The following is a 19,340-nucleotide window of genomic DNA, read 5'->3' on the forward strand; positions in this document are numbered from 1 at the left end:
CTTCCCCTGGGTCAGCCAGGGGACGGGAAAGGCACGCGTATTTTTGAGAGTGCTTCATGCAAAGCATCTTTTTCTTTTTCAAAAGGGAGCTCAACCGATGCCAGTCAAGTGGGGTGTGTGTGGCCCAGTGAGTGGAAACGAGGGAGACTGTGGTTGGAGTCCCCTCGCTGTGTCTCTAAAAGAACCAAGATGAACAAGTCATGGCTCTCAGAGGACTTTTCTTCCCCTGGGTCAGCCAGGGGACGGGAAAGGCACGCGTATTTTTGAGAGTGCTTCATGCAAAGCATCTTTTTCTTTTTCAAAAGGGAGCTCAACCGATGCCAGTCAAGTGGGGTGTGTGTGGCCCAGTGAGTGGCAACCAGGGAGACTGTGGTTGGAGTCCCCTCGCTGTGTCTCTAAAAGAACCAAGATGAACAAGTCATGGCTCTCAGAGGACTTTTCTTCCCCTGGGTCAGCCAGGGGACGGGAAAGGCACGCGTATTTTTGAGAGTGCTTCATGCAAAGCATCTTTTTCTTTTTCAAAAGGGAGCTCAACCGATGCCAGTCAAGTGGGGTGTGTGTGGCCCTGTGAGTGGCAACGAAGGAGACTGTGGTTGGAGTCCCCTCGCTGTGTTTCTAAAAGACCCAAAATGAACAAATCATGGCTCTCAGAGGACTTTTCTTCCCCTGGGTCAGCCAGGGGACGGGAAAGGCACGCGTATTTTTGAGAGTGCTTCATGCAAAGCATCTTTTTCTTTTTCAAAAGGGGGCTCAACCGATGCCAGTCAAGTGGGGTGTGTGTGGCCCAGTTAGTGGAAACGAGGGAGACTGTGGTTGGAGTCCACTCGCTGTGTCTCTAAAAGAACCAAGATGAACAAGTCATGGCTCTCAGAGGACTTTTCTTCCCCTGGGTCAGCCAGGGGACGGGAAAGGCACGCGTATTTTTGAGAGTGCTTCATGCAAAGCATCTTTTTCTTTTTCAAAAGGGAGCTCAACCGATGCCAGTCAAGTGGGGTGTGTGTGGCCCAGTGAGTGGAAACGAGGGAGACTGTGGTTGGAGTCCCCTCGCTGTGTCTCTAAAAGAACCAAGATGAACAAGTCATGGCTCTCAGAAGACTTTTCTTCCCCTGGGTCAGCCAGGGGACGGGAAAGGCACGCGTATTTTTGAGAGTGCTTCATGCAAAGCATCTTTTTCTTTTTCAAAAGGGGGCTCAACCGATGCCAGTCAAGTGGGGTGTGTGTGGCCCAGTTAGTGGAAACGAGGGAGACTGTGGTTGGAGTCCCCTCGCTGTGTCTCTAAAAGAACCAAGATGAACAAGTCATGGCTCTCAGAGGACTTTTCTTCCCCTGGGTCAGCCAGGGGACGGGAAAGGCACGCGTATTTTTGAGAGTGCTTCATGCAAAGCATCTTTTTCTTTTTCAAAAGGGGGCTCAACCGATGCCAGTCAAGTGGGGTGTGTGTGGCCCAGTTAGTGGAAACGAGGGAGACTGTGGTTGGAGTCCCCTCGCTGTGTCTCTAAAAGAACCAAGATGAACAAGTCATGGCTCTCAGAGGACTTTTCTTCCCCTGGGTCAGCCAGGGGACGGGAAAGGCACGCGTATTTTTGAGAGTGCTTCATGCAAAGCATCTTTTTCTTTTTCAAAAGGGAGCTCAACCGATGCCAGTCAAGTGGGGTGTGTGTGGCCCAGTGAGTGGAAACGAGGGAGACTGTGGTTGGAGTCCCCTCGCTGTGTTATACATGCTTTTAGAAGGGCATGACATGGCTTGGAGGTTGACTTTCATAAAATGCAAACTGTTGGCTACCAAAATGCTGCCTTTCCAACAACTGTGGTTATAGGCAATGAGGAACATACTGATGAAGATGAGACGCAGATACCCGATTGGGATGACAACTTAAATATTCGGTCAGGGCAAGAAGAGGCTCGGTCTGAGGGGGAGGGGAGTGCAAACACAACAATTGATGATGAAGTTCTAGATCCCACCTACTGTCAACCCCCAGTCAGGCACTCGAGGAGGTCAACAGAGGCGGTGGAGGAGGATGCAACCGACGACGAAATTACCTTGCGCCTTCCTGGACAGAGTCGGAGCACTGGTAGCACGTCTACAACTGCATCCTCAGCCACCACTCTGCCTATGAGCATTATTCGGGGTGCATCAACAGGTCGCATGGCCTCTAAGCCTTGCCTAGCCTGTTCCTTTTTTGACATAGAAAAAGATCGCCCAAATCATGTGATATGTAAAATTTGTCATGATTCTCTTAGTAGAGGTCAAAACCTCAGCAGTTTGACAACTTCTTCCATGAATCGTCACATGAATAAATATCATAGGTCCCGGTGGGAAGCTCACTGTGCTGCAATGCGGCCTAGCGGAGCGAACCATCCACCGCCCGCCCCTTCCAGTGCATCCGCGCGCTCTTCATCTTCTAGGACTGTGGGGACAGCTGTCACACCTGTTTTTCCACGCAAAACTTCCACCACTGTAACCGCAACAGGCAGTTTGCTTGGTAGGTCGTCAGTTGGTTTGGAAGGGGAAACAAGTGAGTGTGTACAGCTCTCTCAGACATCGATAGCACCTACGTTGGATGAAGGCAACATCATGTCTCCGCCTGCACTTTCCTCACAAACCTGCATTTTTCCAGGGACACCCTACTCAACACCGTCTACACACAGCAGCCAGATCTCTGTCCCTCAGATGTGGTCAAATAAAAGGCCACTTCCTCCGACCCATGACAAAGCTAAGAGGTTGACTCTATCCCTCTGTAAGCTGTTGGCTACCGAAATGCTGCCTTTCCGCCTAGTGGACACACAGGATTTTAGAGACCTTATGTCTGTCGCTGTGCCCCAGTACCAGATGCCTAGTCGCCACTACTTCTCTAAGAAAGGTGTGCCCGCGCTACACCAGCATGTCGCACACAACATCACCGCTTCCTTGAGAAACTCTGTGTGTGAACGGGTGCATTTCACCACCGATACTTGGACCAGTAAGCATGGACAGGGACGTTACATGTCGCTGACTGGGCACTGGGTAACTATGTTGATAGATGGTGAAGGGTCTGCTGCACAAGTCTTGCCGTCCCCACGACTTGTGTGTCAATCCTCTGTCTGTCCAAGTTCCGCCACTGCTTCTGCATCCTCCACCTCATCTGGGTCCTCCACCTCCGCCCCAAGCCTGCCTGGTCAGGCCACCAGCGTTCTCACTGCGCAGAAGGAATCACGCACCCCTCATTACTATGCTGGCAGCAGAGCGCAACGGCATCAGGCGGTCTTTAGCTTGACATGTCTTGGGAATAAGAGTCACACAGCTGAGGAGTTGTGGTCAGCTCTGCGGTCCGAGTTTAATAAATGGTTGTCTCCACTCAACCTGCAGCCTGGTAAGGCCGTGTGCGACAATGCTGCAAACCTGGGTGCGGCCCTTCGCCTGGGCAAGGTGACACACGTGCCTTGTATGGCTCACGTGTTGAACCTTGTTGTCCAGCAATTTTTAACACACTATCCCGGCCTAGATGGCCTTCTGACCAGGGCACGTAAACTGTCTGCAGTGCTCACTTCCGCCGTTCAACCGCCGCAGCTGAGCGACTTGCATCGCTCCAGAAGTCTTTCGGCCTGCCGGTTCATCGCCTGAAATGCGATGTGGCGACACGCTGGAATTCAACTCTCCACATGTTACAGCGACTGTGGCAGCACCGGCGAGCCCTGGTGCAATACGTCATGATGTATAGCCTGGGCCAACGAGATGCAGAAGTGGGGCAGATCACCCTGATGGAGTGATCTCAGATCAAGGACCTATGCACCGTTCTGCACAGTTTCGACATGGCGACGAATATGTTTAGCGCTGACAATGCCATTATCAGCATGACGATTACAGTCATTTACATGCTGGAGCACACGCTAAACACTATTCGGAGTCAGGGGGTGGGACAACAGGAAGGGGAGGAACTACAGGAGGATTCATATGCGCAAGACACAACAACATCACCAAGGTCCAGACGTTCATCATCACCAACGCGGCAGGCATGGGACCATGGGGAACAGGGATCAACAAGGGCGCATGGTAGCAGGCGAGATGTTGAGGAAGGTGCAGGAGGACATGAAGATATGGAGGACGAACTGTCCATGGACATGGAAGACTCAGCGGATGAGGGAGACCTTGGTCAAAATTCAGTTGAAAGAGGTTGGGGGGAGATGTCAGAGGAAGAAAGAACGGTTAGCACCTCTATGCCACAAACACAGCGTGGACTTGGTCCGCATGGCTGCGCAAGACACATGAGTGCCTTCTTGTTGCACTACCTCCAACATGACCCTCGGATTGTCAAAATTAGAAGTGATGATGACTACTGGCTTGCCACACTATTAGATCCCCGGGACAAGTCCAAATTTTGTGACATAATTCCACCCATAGAAAGGGACGCACGTATGCTGGAGTATCAGCATAAGCTGTTACTCGATCTTAGCTCGGCTTTTACACCAAACAACCGTGCAGGTGAAGGGAGTGATTCTCCCAGTTGTAACTTGACAAACATGGGACGGCATCGTCATCTTCAACAGTCTACCCGTACCAGTAGGACCGTATCTGGTGCTGGTAACAGCAATTTTATGGAATATTTTCATAATTTTTTTAGACCCTCCTTTGCAAGGCCACCAGAGACAACAAGTCTGACACATAGTCAACGGATGGAGAGGATGATACAGGAGTATCTCCAAATGAACATCGATGCAATGACTTTGCAAATGGAGCCTTGCTCCTTTTGGGCTTCAAATCTAGAAAAATTGACAGAGCTCTCCAGTTACGCCTTGGAGATTTTGTCGTGTGCAGCTGCCAGCGTTGTCTCTGAACGTGTCTTCTTCAGTGCTGCTGGGTGTGTGCTGACAGATAAGCGCACGCGTCTGTCCAGTGACAATGTGGACACACTGACGTTCATCAAAATGAACAAGTCATGGATCCAGAAGGAATTTACTACCCCTGTGTCATCCTGGGGAGAGTAAATGCTTGTGGATTTGGAATGTGCTTGATGCAAATCAAAACATCCTGTTTGCAACTAGGGCACAAGTGCTGCCACTGATGGGGTGTCTGTGTGCCCAATGTTGGGAAAAAAGGTAGACTCCGCTTGGAGTAACCCTTGCTTGATGTGTTTTTTAAAAATGATACAAGATGAACAGATCTGAAGGCAAGATGAAGGCAACATCATGTCTCCGCCTGCACTTTTCTCACAAACCTGCATTTTTCCAGGGACACCCTACTCAACACCGTCTACAGACAGCAGCCAGATCTCTTTCCCTCAGATGTGGTCAAATAAAAGGCCACTTACTGCGACCCATGACAAAGCTAAGTGGTTGACTCTATCCCTCTGTAAGCTGTTGGCTACCGAAATGCTGCCTTTACGCGTAGTGGACACACAGGATTTTACAGACCTTATGTCTGTCGCTGTGCCCCAGTACCACATGCCCAATCACCACTGCTTCTCCAAGAAAAGCATGCCCGCGCTACACCAGCATGTCGCACACAACATCACCACTTCCTTGAGAAAATCTGTGTGCGACAGGGTGCATTTCAACACAGATACTTGGACCAGTAAGCATAGACAGGGTCATTACATGTCACTGACTGGGCACTGGCAAACTATGGTGAGAGATGGAGAAGGGTCTGCTGTACAAGTCTTGCCGTCCCCACGAGTTGTTTCAATCCTTGTTCTGTATGTAGAAGTTAATACACTGCTTCTGCCTCTTCAACCTCGTGTGGGTCCTCTACCTTGGCGCAAACCCTGTGTGGTCAGGCCACCCTTCCTTGCAACTGCGCACAAGGACTACCACACACCTCCTTACTATGCTGGCAGCAGAGCTCAATGCCATCAGGCGGTCAAAGCTTTACTTTGAAATGTATGGGAAATGTGAGTCACACCGCTATTACAGAGAATAGTAGTCAGGCAGGGTCAAAACATTAATTGAGGAACAGGAACAGAATGGGACGGCCAGGAAAGAATCAGAAAACAAGCAGAGTTGAAATGCGTATCGGCCAACAAGGTACATAAACAGCAAGCAGGAAAAGTAGTCAGGTAACAAGCACACAAAATCATAAAACTGAACTGGGGGTAAAATTAACCAGAGGTTCATAGCTATGTCTGGCAGTGGTCTGCAGACAGGATGGGCATAAAAAAGGGTGTGGTGTCTTCCCATTGGTTGTAGCTGAATGATGGTATTTCATCTGTGAGATACCCACCAGCTACATTCAGCCAGAGATTCTGCATCTGTCAAGGTAATGCAGCCCAGTGGGTGAGCATAACCTGCGTCCACCTGCGCCGCTGGCATCGACTACTCTCACATCATCAGCACTATTCATGAAAGGAACACGTTGTCACCTGGCAACCGGAGTACAAATTGACGGAGCGGACTACGTTGGTGACTTAACAGCCGTGTGCGGCAATGATGCAAACCTGGCTGCGGGCCATCCTCAGGGCAATGTGACACACGTGCCTTTTAGGGCTCACGTGTTGAACCGAATTCGCCAGCAATTTTTAAAACACCATCACGGCCTACATGGCCTTGTGCAGTGGGCACGCTCGCTATGTGCTCACTTCCATCGTGCGCACACAGCAGCTCAACAACTTTCATCACTCCGGAAGTCTTAGGGTCTGGCAGTTAAACGCCGTAAATGCGATGTTTCGACACGCAGGAATTGGAATCTGCACATGTTGCAGCGTGTGTGGCAGCACCGCAGAGCCCTGCTGAAATACGGTAAGACATATAGCCTGGGATAACTTGATCCAGAGGTGGTGCAGATCACGCTGCTGGAGTGGTGTCAGATCAAGGACCTATGCACCCTGCTACACAGTTTTGAAATGTCGACGAAGATGTTTAGCACTGGCAATGTCATTCTCAGCGTGACAATTCTGGTCATCTACATGATGGAGCACACTGTAATTATTATTCTGAGTCAGGTGTTGGGACAAGAGGAAGGGGAGGAAGTACAGGAGGAGTCATATGCGGAAGGGATAACAAGATCTACGAGGTCCAGATGGTCAGCGGCACCTATGCGGCATTCATGGTGAGGGAGAGGGATTAACAAGGGCGCATAGTATCAGCAAAAAGTGTTGATGAAAGTGCAGGAGCCCATGAAGAAATGGAGGACGAACTGGCGATGGGCATGGAAGACTCAGCAGATGAGTGAGAGCTTGCTCACATTTCGGTTGTGCGAGGTTGTGGGTAGAGGGCAGAGGAAGGATGCACGATTCTCACCTCTCTGCCACCAACACACCAAGGACTTGGTCCTCCTGGATGCACAAGACACATGAGCGCCTTCTTGCTGCACTACCTACATGACCCTCGGATTGTATGAATTTGAACTAATCCTGAATACTGGGTTGCCACACTGTTAGATCCCCGGTACAAGACAAAATTTGGCGAACTAATTCCTGCCATAGAAATAGACGCACGTATACAGGAGTATCTGCAGAATGTGGTACGCAATCTTAGATCTACTTGTCCACTAAACACCAGTGCTGCACAGAGTGAATCTCAACGCTTTGTCATGGATAGGAGGAAATGGTCTTTTACTTGTCCACATCGGAGGGACCGAGGGATGGCTGCTGTGCTGAGATGGCGTTGAGTACGGTGTCCCTGCACAGTTGCACTTTTGGTCATATCCCAAAATGAGTTGAAAAAGGACAGATGCTGTTGGAAAGGGGAACAGGTGTGTTGGAAAGGGGAAAAAAGTTTTGGTCCGTGGATTTGGTGGTTAAGCAACTGTAACATTTGCTGAAGAAACAACATCTGTTACAGTGGGACTGGCAGATTTGGATAAAGTGGTATATAATCTGTGACCGCTATATAACGAAAATTAATAAGAAAAGAAAGAGAAAGGTATATATCCCCATCAGCAGTCAGTGTCCACCGTGCTCCCAGTTGGAAAAGGAGAGGTTGGCAACTTGAAGGTTTGGTGGAGGATACAGAGCTGTGTGGCTATGAAACTAATAGTAGCCTGAACCGAGTTAGACGCCATTCGGATCTGGAGACTGTGAGCCCTGTTAGCGTCACAGGGTCCACATGCCCACCCAGCCCAGGAACTCCCTGTTAACAACACAGGGGCCATTGAGTACGCTGACCGTGTGCGTAGGGGCCACACCTGTGGACAGCAGGCGCATCAGCAGCAGCAGGCCTGTTAATGCCACTGGGCTGCACAAGCAGGACTGTTAGGACAGGAGCTGGTCTTAACCGTTCTGCGTTACCAACTGTGGTGGTGGCCTGCATCCACCACCCGATCCCTGCCTACCTCTGGCCTAAAGCCGCAATGGGTTCAACACATGGAGGTGTGCTCTTTCGGAGCATAATAGAAGACTGCGCACCTCCTTGTTGGCTCCAGCCCCTTTTATAACCTGGGTCCGCCCCAAACCAGGGTGAACCACAATGCACCTCCTGGAGACAAAAGTAGAGTGACACGTCATGAGTGGCATAACTAGCGTCCTATTTGGAAACGCAACTTCAATGATGACCTCATGGCTGCCATGACCCAAACACCTCACCAGTCATCGTCTGAGCATCAATAATGCGGTGACAAGTCATAGGTGTGGGCCTCTGCAAGCCATTTGGGAGGACACCTGATGCCCTGTGGTCTATATGGGACCCCCACATCAGGGCCAGGGCCAAAGAGTTAATTACCGGACCTAGTCTCTGATGCAGGAAGTGCCTGAGCATGCTCAGTAGCATGAAATACAGTCTCTGAAAAAAGACTATCAGCTTTAGCATGGTGTCTATGCCCAAAACAGGACTTAGACCCGGCACGGAATGCAAGCACCTGTGCAAAGAGGCTTTTCACACTTAGTGTGGGAGCATGCGCTGTATCCCGAAATGAAAACTTAGCGTCAGGAATGGCACAGTCAGGCTGAGCATACTCACTAGGCGAAACACTGTAATTATGCTGCAGCTGGGGTACATCGGCACACGCATGCGCACTAGCTGCCTCTCCACACTTAGACGTGGAGGGGAAATTTGTCTTGGAGATGCTGTCTATGAACAGAAGGAAAAGCTAAAGGAAGCCTGACTTTCTATCCCTCCGAATTATGAAATGCAGCAATGAATTCCATGAGTTTGCTATAACATTAGCGTAGCAAAATGTGCATGAGGGTGTGATGTAGAGGTGCTAGAAATAGCTTGTCACCAGTGGGGCACTAATGGAATACAACAGCCAGTTCTATGATGCCACAAAATGGCAGTATTTTGTGCTATCATTATAGCTTATTAAAAACAGAGCACGAGGTTGTCATGCAGAGGTGCTGCACATAGATTTGCAGTAGTGTGAATTGACAAAAGTACAATAGCCACGTTTAGGATACAACTAGGTACAGTGAGTGTTTGCTAGTAAAATTGCTTAGTTTAAAAAAGTTGTAGTGTGCAATGCAGGCAGACGTGCTATGCAAATGTCTTTGCACTAGTGGGACTATAGCAAAGTCCAATAGCCACGTATAGGATGCCACTAGGTACACTGAGTGTGTGCTAGTATAATGGCTTCGTTATAATTTGTTGGAGTGTGCAACGCAGGCAGATGCGCTCTGCAAATGTCTTGGCACTAGTGGGACTATAGCAAAGTCCAATAGCCACGTATAGGATGCCACTAGGTACACTGTGTGTTTGCTAGTATAATGGATGAGTTTAAAAAAGATAGAGTGTGCAATGCAGGCAGACGTGCTGCAAATAACGTTCCAATACTGTGAATTGACAAAAGTACAATAGCCACGTTTAGGATACAACTAGGTACAGTGAGTGTTTGCTAGTATAATGGCTTCGTTATAATTAGTTGGAGTGTGCAACGCAGGCAGATGCGCTCTGCAAATGTCTTGGCACTAGTGGGACTATAGCAAAGTCCAATAGCCACGTATAGGATGCCACTAGGTACACTGACTGTTTGGTAGTATAATGGCTGAGTTTAAAAAAGTTAGAGTGTGCAATGCAGGCAGACGTGCTGCAAATAACGTTCCAATACTGTGAATTGACAAAAGTACAATAGCCACGTTTAGGATGCCACTAGGTACACTGACTGTTTGCTAGTATAATGGCTGAGTTTAAAAAAGTTAGAGTGTGCAATGCAGGCAGACGTGCTGCAAATGACGTTCCAATACTGTGAATTGACAAAAGTACAATAGCCACGTTTAGGATGCCACTAGGTACACTGACTGTTTGCTAGTATAATGGCTGAGTTTAAAAAAGTTAGAGTGTGCAATGCAGGCAGACGTGCTGCAAATAACGTTCCAATACTGTGAATTGACAAAAGTACAATAGCCACGTATAGGATGCCACTAGGTACACTGACTGTTTGCTAGTATAATGGCTGAGTTTAAAAAAGCTAGAGTGTGCAATGCAGGCAGACGTGCTGCAAATAACGTTCCAATACTGTGAATTGACAAAAGTACAATAGCCACGTTTAGGATGCCACTAGGTACACTGACTGTTTGCTAGTATAATGGCTGAGTTTAAAAAAGTTAGAGTGTGCAATGCAGGCAGACGTGCTGCAAATAACGTTCCAATACTGTGAATTGACAAAAGTACAATAGCCACGTTTAGGATGCCACTAGGTACACTGACTGTTTGGTAGTATAATGGCTGAGTTTAAAAAAGTTAGAGTGTGCAATGCAGGCAGACGTGCTGCAAATAACGTTCCAATACTGTGAATTGACAAAAGTACAATAGCCACGTTTAGGATGCCACTAGGTACACTGACTGTTTGGTAGTATAATGGCTGAGTTTAAAAAAGTTAGAGTGTGCAATGCAGGCAGACGTGCTGCAAATAACGTTCCAATACTGTGAATTGACAAAAGTACAATAGCCACGTTTAGGATACAACTAGGTACAGTGAGTGTTTGCTAGTATAATGGCTGAGTTTAAAAAAGTTAGAGTGTGCAATGCAGGCAGACGTGCTGCAAATAACGTTCCAATACTGTGAATTGACAAAAGTACAATAGCCACGTTTAGGATACAACTAGGTACAGTGAGTGTTTGCTAGTATAATGGCTGAGTTTAAAAAAGTTAGAGTGTGCAATGCAGGCAGACGTGCTGCAAATAACGTTCCAATACTGTGAATTGACAAAAGTACAATAGCCACGTTTAGGATGCCACTAGGTACAGTGAGTGTTTGCTAGTATAATGGCTGAGTTTAAAAAAGTTAGAGTGTGCAATGCAGGCAGACGTGCTGCAAATAACGTTCCAATACTGTGAATTGACAAAAGTACAATAGCCACGTTTAGGATGCCACTAGGTACACTGACTGTTTGCTAGTATAATGGCTGAGTTTAAAAAAGTTAGAGTGTGCAATGCAGGCAGACGTGCTGCAAATAACGTTCCAATACTGTGAATTGACAAAAGTACAATAGCCACGTTTAGGATGCCACTAGGTACACTGACTGTTTGCTAGTATAATGGCTGAGTTTAAAAAACTTGGAGTGTGCAATGCAGGCAGATGTGCTCTGCAAATGTCTTGGCACTAGTGGGACTATAGCAAAGTCCAATAGCCAAGTATAGGATGCCACTAGGTACACTGAGTGTGTGCTAGTATAATGGCTTCGTTATAATTAGTTGGAGTGTGCAACGCAGGCAGATGCGCTCTGCAAATGTCTTGGCACTAGTGGGACTATAGCAAAGTCCAATAGCCACGTATAGGATGCCACTAGGTACACTGAGTGTTTGCTAGTATAATGGCTTCGTTATAATTAGTTGGAGTGTGCAACGCAGGCAGATGCGCTCTGCAAATGTCTTGGCCCTAGTGGGACTATAGCAAAGTCCAATAGCCACGTATAGGATGCCACTAGGTACACTGAGTGTTTGCTAGTATAATGGCTTAGTTATAATGAGTTGGAGTGTGCAACGCAGGCAGATGCGCTCTGCAAATGTCTTGGCACTAGTGGGACTATAGCAAAGTCCAATAGCCACGTATAGGATGCCACTAGGTACACTGAGTGTTTGCTAGTATAATGGCTTAGTTATAATGAGTTGGAGTGTGCAACGCAGGCAGATGCGCTCTGCAAATGTCTTGGCACTAGTGGGACTATAGCAAAGTCCAATAGCCACGTATAGGATGCCACTAGGTACACTGAGTGTTTGCTAGTATAATGGCTTCGTTATAATTTGTTGGAGTGTGCAACGCAGGCAGATGCGCTCTGCAAATGTCTTGGCACTAGTGGGACTATAGCAAAGTCCAATAGCCACGTATAGGATGCCACTAGGTACACTGAGTGTTTGCTAGTATAATGGCTTCGTTATAATTAGTTGGAGTGTGCAACGCAGGCAGATGCGCTCTGCAAATGTCTTGGCACTAGTGGGACTATAGCAAAGTCCAATAGCCACGTATAGGATGCCACTAGGTACACTGAGTGTTTGCTAGTATAATGGCTTCGTTATAATTAGTTGGAGTGTGCAACGCAGGCAGATGCGCTCTGCAAATGTCTTGGCCCTAGTGGGACTATAGCAAAGTCCAATAGCCACGTATAGGATGCCACTAGGTACACTGAGTGTTTGCTAGTATAATGGCTTAGTTATAATGAGTTGGAGTGTGCAACGCAGGCAGATGCGCTCTGCAAATGTCTTGGCACTAGTGGGACTATAGCAAAGTCCAATAGCCACGTATAGGATGCCACTAGGTACACTGAGTGTTTGCTAGTATAATGGCTTCGTTATAATTAGTTGGAGTGTGCAACGCAGGCAGATGCGCTCTGCAAATGTCTTGGCCCTAGTGGGACTATAGCAAAGTCCAATAGCCACGTATAGGATGCCACTAGGTACACTGAGTGTTTGCTAGTATAATGGCTTAGTTATAATGAGTTGGAGTGTGCAACGCAGGCAGATGCGCTCTGCAAATGTCTTGGCACTAGTGGGACTATAGCAAAGTCCAATAGCCACGTATAGGATGCCACTAGGTACACTGAGTGTTTGCTAGTATAATGGCTTAGTTATAATGAGTTGGAGTGTGCAACGCAGGCAGATGCGCTCTGCAAATGTCTTGGCACTAGTGAGACTATAGCAAAGTCCAATAGCCACGTATAGGATGCCACTAGGTACACTGAGTGTTTGCTAGTATAATGGCTTCGTTATAATTAGTTGGAGTGTGCAACGCAGGCAGATGCGCTCTGCAAATGTCTTGGCACTAGTGGGACTATAGCAAAGTCCAATAGCCACGTATAGGATGCCACTAGGTACACTGAGTGTTTGCTAGTATAATGGCTGAGTTTAAAAAACTTGGAGTGTGCAATGCAGGCAGATGTGCTCTGCTAATGTCTTTGCACTAGTGGGACTATAGCAAAGTCCAATAGCCACGTATAGGATGCCACTAGGTACACTGAGTGTGTGCTAGTATAATGGCTTAGTTATAATTCGTTGGAGTGTGCAACGCAGGCAGACGTGCTGCAAATGTCTTGGCACTAGTGGGACTATAGCAAAGTCCAATAGCCACGTATAGGATGCCACTAGGTACACTGAGTGTTTGCTAGTATAATGGCTTCGTTATAATTAGTTGGAGTGTGCAACGCAGGCAGATGCGCTCTGCAAATGTCTTGGCCCTAGTGGGACTATAGCAAAGTCCAATAGCCACGTATAGGATGCCACTAGGTACACTGAGTGTTTGCTAGTATAATGGCTTAGTTATAATGAGTTGGAGTGTGCAACGCAGGCAGATGCGCTCTGCAAATGTCTTGGCACTAGTGGGACTATAGCAAAGTCCAATAGCCACGTATAGGATGCCACTAGGTACACTGAGTGTTTGCTAGTATAATGGCTTAGTTATAATGAGTTGGAGTGTGCAACGCAGGCAGATGCGCTCTGCAAATGTCTTGGCACTAGTGGGATTATAGCAAAGTCCAATAGCCACGTATAGGATGCCACTAGGTACACTGAGTGTTTGCTAGTATAATGGCTTCGTTATAATTAGTTGGAGTGTGCAACGCAGGCAGATGCGCTCTGCAAATGTCTTGGCACTAGTGGGACTATAGCAAAGTCCAATAGCCACGTATAGGATGCCACTAGGTACACTGAGTGTTTGCTAGTATAATGGCTGAGTTTAAAAAACTTGGAGTGTGCAATGCAGGCAGATGTGCTCTGCTAATGTCTTTGCACTAGTGGGACTATAGCAAAGTCCAATAGCCACATATAGGATGCCACTAGGTACACTGAGTGTGTGCTAGTATAATGGCTTAGTTATAATTCGTTGGAGTGTGCAACGCAGGCAGACGTGCTGCAAATGTCTTGGCACTAGTGGGACTATAGCAAAGTCCAATAGCCACGTATAGGATGCCACTAGGTACACTGAGTGTTTGCTAGTATAATGGCTTCGTTATAATTTGTTGGAGTGTGCAACGCAGGCAGATGCGCTCTGCAAATGTCTTGGCCCTAGTGGGACTATAGCAAAGTCCAATAGCCACGTATAGGATGCCACTAGGTACACTGAGTGTTTGCTAGTATAATGGCTGAGTTTAAAAAACTTGGAGTGTGCAATGCAGGCAGATGTGCTCTGCTAATGTCTTTGCACTAGTGGGACTATAGCAAAGTCCAATAGCCACGTATAGGATGCCACTAGGTACACTGAGTGTTTGCTAGTAAAATTGCTTAGTTTAAAAAACTTGGAGTGTGCAATGCAGGCAGATGTGCTCTGCAAATGTCTTTGCACTAGTGGGACTATAGCAAAGTCCAATAGCCACAGATAGGATGCCACTAGGTACACTGAGTGTGTGCTAGTATAATGGCTTAGTTATAATTCGTTGGAGTGTGCAACGCAGGCAGACGTGCTGCAAATGTCTTGGCACTAGTGGGACTATAGCAAAGTCCAATAGCCACGTATAGGATGCCACTAGGTACACTGAGTGTTTGCTAGTATAATGGCTTCGTTATAATTAGTTGGAGTGTGCAACGCAGGCAGATGCGCTCTGCAAATGTCTTGGCCCTAGTGGGACTATAGCAAAGTCCAATAGCCACGTATAGGATGCCACTAGGTACACTGAGTGTTTGCTAGTATAATGGCTTAGTTATAATGAGTTGGAGTGTGCAACGCAGGCAGATGCGCTCTGCAAATGTCTTGGCACTAGTGGGACTATAGCAAAGTCCAATAGCCACGTATAGGATGCCACTAGGTACACTGAGTGTTTGCTAGTATAATGGCTTCGTTATAATTAGTTGGAGTGTGCAACGCAGGCAGATGCGCTCTGCAAATGTCTTGGCACTAGTGGGACTATAGCAAAGTCCAATAGCCACGTATAGGATGCCACTAGGTACACTGAGTGTTTGCTAGTATAATGGCTGAGTTTAAAAAACTTGGAGTGTGCAATGCAGGCAGATGTGCTCTGCTAATGTCTTTGCACTAGTGGGACTATAGCAAAGTCCAATAGCCACGTATAGGATGCCACTAGGTACACTGAGTGTTTGCTAGTAAAATTGCTTAGTTTAAAAAACTTGGAGTGTGCAATGCAGGCAGATGTGCTCTGCAAATGTCTTTGCACTAGTGGGACTATAGCAAAGTCCAATAGCCACAGATAGGATGCCACTAGGTACACTGAGTGTGTGCTAGTATAATGGCTTAGTTATAATTCGTTGGAGTGTGCAACGCAGGCAGACGTGCTGCAAATGTCTTGGCACTAGTGGGACTATAGCAAAGTCCAATAGCCACGTATAGGATGCCACTAGGTACACTGAGTGTTTGCTAGTATAATGGCTTCGTTATAATTAGTTGGAGTGTGCAACGCAGGCAGATGCGCTCTGCAAATGTCTTGGCCCTAGTGGGACTATAGCAAAGTCCAATAGCCACGTATAGGATGCCACTAGGTACACTGAGTGTTTGCTAGTATAATGGCTTAGTTATAATGAGTTGGAGTGTGCAACGCAGGCAGATGCGCTCTGCAAATGTCTTGGCACTAGTGGGACTATAGCAAAGTCCAATAGCCACGTATAGGATGCCACTAGGTACACTGAGTGTTTGCTAGTATAATGGCTTAGTTATAATGAGTTGGAGTGTGCAACGCAGGCAGATGCGCTCTGCAAATGTCTTGGCACTAGTGGGACTATAGCAAAGTCCAATAGCCACGTATAGGATGCCACTAGGTACACTGAGTGTTTGCTAGTATAATGGCTGAGTTTAAAAAACTTGGAGTGTGCAATGCAGGCAGATGTGCTCTGCTAATGTCTTTGCACTAGTGGGACTATAGCAAAGTCCAATAGCCACGTATAGGATGCCACTAGGTACACTGAGTGTGTGCTAGTATAATGGCTTAGTTATAATTCGTTGGAGTGTGCAACGCAGGCAGACGTGCTGCAAATGTCTTGGCACTAGTGGGACTATAGCAAAGTCCAATAGCCACGTATAGGATGCCACTAGGTACACTGAGTGTTTGCTAGTATAATGGCTTCGTTATAATTTGTTGGAGTGTGCAACGCAGGCAGATGCGCTCTGCAAATGTCTTGGCCCTAGTGGGACTATAGCAAAGTCCAATAGCCACGTATAGGATGCCACTAGGTACACTGAGTGTTTGCTAGTATAATGGCTGAGTTTAAAAAACTTGGAGTGTGCAATGCAGGCAGATGTGCTCTGCTAATGTCTTTGCACTAGTGGGACTATAGCAAAGTCCAATAGCCACGTATAGGATGCCACTAGGTACACTGAGTGTTTGCTAGTAAAATTGCTTAGTTTAAAAAACTTGGAGTGTGCAATGCAGGCAGATGTGCTCTGCTAATGTCTTTGCACTAGTGGGACTATAGCAAAGTCCAATAGCCACGTTTAGGATGCCACTAGGTACACTGAGTGTTTGCTAGTATAATGGCTTACTTAGAATGAGTTGGAGTGTGCAGAGGACAAGAGGGTACAGTGGCAGGATTGTGGTGCTCTGGGTAGAGGAATGGAAGCCTGCCTTTCTATTCCCTCCTAATGGTGAAATGCAGGGAGGAAATCCCTGACCTGGGCTACACAGACGCTGTTGCTGTTTGCAGGACCTGTCACCTATGGCTCTCTGACCCTGCCGGTACGAGCCCTTAAAAGGACTGCTAGAATGTGCTCTCCCTAAGCTGTCTAACGCTGTGTATGCAGCGCATACAGCTGTATCGGCGATAGGACAAAGGACGGAACTGCGACAGTGATGTCTGACACCAAAGACGCAGAAGGCAGATAATGGCGATTGTGAAGAAAATGTCCGGTTTTATAATGCAGGGACATGTGACATGCAGATCCTATCACACATGCCGTTGCTTCTCTGCCTCAAAGTCCACTTAGGTGTGTGTGTGTCTGTGATTGGCTGACATGCTGGCCAGCCCCACAAGACGCGCGCGCTTAGGGAAGGAAGACAAGAAAAAAAAAAAAAAATGGCGATCGCCATTATAGAAACAGCAGTGATCTGAAGGCGCTGTTCACGCACACTATACACTGAAATGTGATAATAGTTTGATTCACAGAGTGACTTACACTATTACAGCAGAAACCAAGCTAAGATTTAGCTGTTTTTTGGCTGCTAGAACCGTTCTCGAACGTTTCTAGAACTATCGAGCTTTTGCAAAAAGCTCGAGTTCTAGTTCGATCTAGAACATGCCCCAAAATCACTCGAGCCTAGAACTGGAGAACCACGAACCACGAACCGCGCTCAACTCTAATCACCACACCCTACACCCCGGTTAGGTACACCTAAGCTAGACCTGAAATCCTTGTTGCCTTCCCCAGGGGCTGATGTCCACACCAGGGGGTGGAGCCAGGCGGTTGGTCTCCACCCACCAAGGAGTTCACAGTCCTGGAGGAGGGAAAACACAGGCAGTTAGAGTGAAGCTAGGGAAGTGGAAGGAGAGAGATTAGGTTTGGAGTTTGAAGTAGAAGGAAGGAAAGTAGTGAAAGAGGAAAAGTGACAGTTTGAAAACCTAAAGTTGGTCCGCGTGTGTGCCCCGGACCGAAACAGCAAGGTTAGCAGACGGCGGTGACCGTCTGCAGTGGAGGCTAATAATGTTGTTGTTGCAGCTTTCACCGTTGCCGCCTCCGGAGAGGCAGATTGGAGGGAGGGCCCGCAGTGGAGCAGGCTGGGGCCCAGCCACCACAGGAACCGGTGGCTACCCTCTGGGGTTTTCAGGGGTTCCCCATGGACGTGGGTCCCCTGGAAAGGAAAGATCCCGCTCGGGTAACTTGGTGCAGGACTGGGGTCAAGGGGTGCTGCCTGTTTTCTTAGGGGCAGCATCAGGGCCAGGTTACTTGGGTGGGTGAGAGCGGAAGCCGTAACCGTTTACCGTTTGCGTCGTTTAAGGAAAGTGCCTCCCGTTGTGGGATGATGTTCTTCTACTTGTATGTGTTTTTTATCTTTTACAGTTTAAAAAATAAAAAATAAAACCGGTGTTGGACGGGCAGCCCGCGGACGGTCTGCATTTTGCTAAGGGGGAATTGTTGGTTCTCCTCTTCCACTTCAGCACTACATCTCCAGGCTGGAAAGGGCCAGCAGATGCCTTCTGGATGAAGCGCCGCTCCTGTTGTTCCCGACTCCGACTTAAGTTCTTCTCCACATATTCCTGAATCTGTCGGTACTGAACCCGTCGCCGGGTGTCCCATTTAGCCGTCGAGGGGAGGGTTTCTGGGGCTTCCAGTCCCATTTCCAGGTCTACCGGCAGTCGGCCGGGGCGAGCCCTCATCAGATATGCTGGGGTGTACTTCGTTGAGCTGGACGGGATATTGTTGTACATATCGACCAGGTCAGGCAGCTTCTCCGGCCACAGGTTCCGCTCTTCTAGCGGCAACGTCTTGAGGAGACCAAGGACCAAATGGTTCATCTTCTCACACATACCATTGGTTTGGGCATGGTAAGGCGTGGTCCGGATCTTCTTGCAGCCGTACAGCTGACAGAATTCATGGAAAACCTCCGCTTCAAAGGCTGGGCCTTGGTCAGTAAGCACCTTCTCAGGGTATCCATGTGGTCGACAGAAGTAAGCTTGGAACGCTCTAGTGGCGGTACGGCCGGTTAGGTCTTTGACCGGGACAACCACCATGAACCTTGAATAATGATCCACTATGGTGAGAGCGTAAGTGTACCCACTTCAGCTGGGGGTGAGCTTCACATGGTCCAGGGCGACCAGCTCCAGCGGTTGATGTGTAACGATCGGGTGCAGGGGTGCCTTCTGGCTGGCCTCATCCTTCCTTCTCAGCGTACATGGGCCACACTCTCGGCACCAGGCCTCCACAGACTCCCGCATCCCACTCCAATAGAACTGCTCCCTCAACAGTATTTCCAATTTCTTCCATACAAAGTGTCATCATGGTACGCTTGTAGAATGGTGGGCACATTAGCTTGGGGAATCACCAACTGGCGGATTTTCTCATGAGTCTTTGGGTTAATCAGCTCATGGTACAATTTCCCTTGGTGTAGATACAGCCGGGTCCGTTCTTT

Source organism: Anomaloglossus baeobatrachus, chromosome 5 (genome assembly GCF_048569485.1).
Source record: "Anomaloglossus baeobatrachus isolate aAnoBae1 chromosome 5, aAnoBae1.hap1, whole genome shotgun sequence".
NCBI classification, from domain to species: Eukaryota; Metazoa; Chordata; class Amphibia; order Anura; family Aromobatidae; genus Anomaloglossus; species Anomaloglossus baeobatrachus.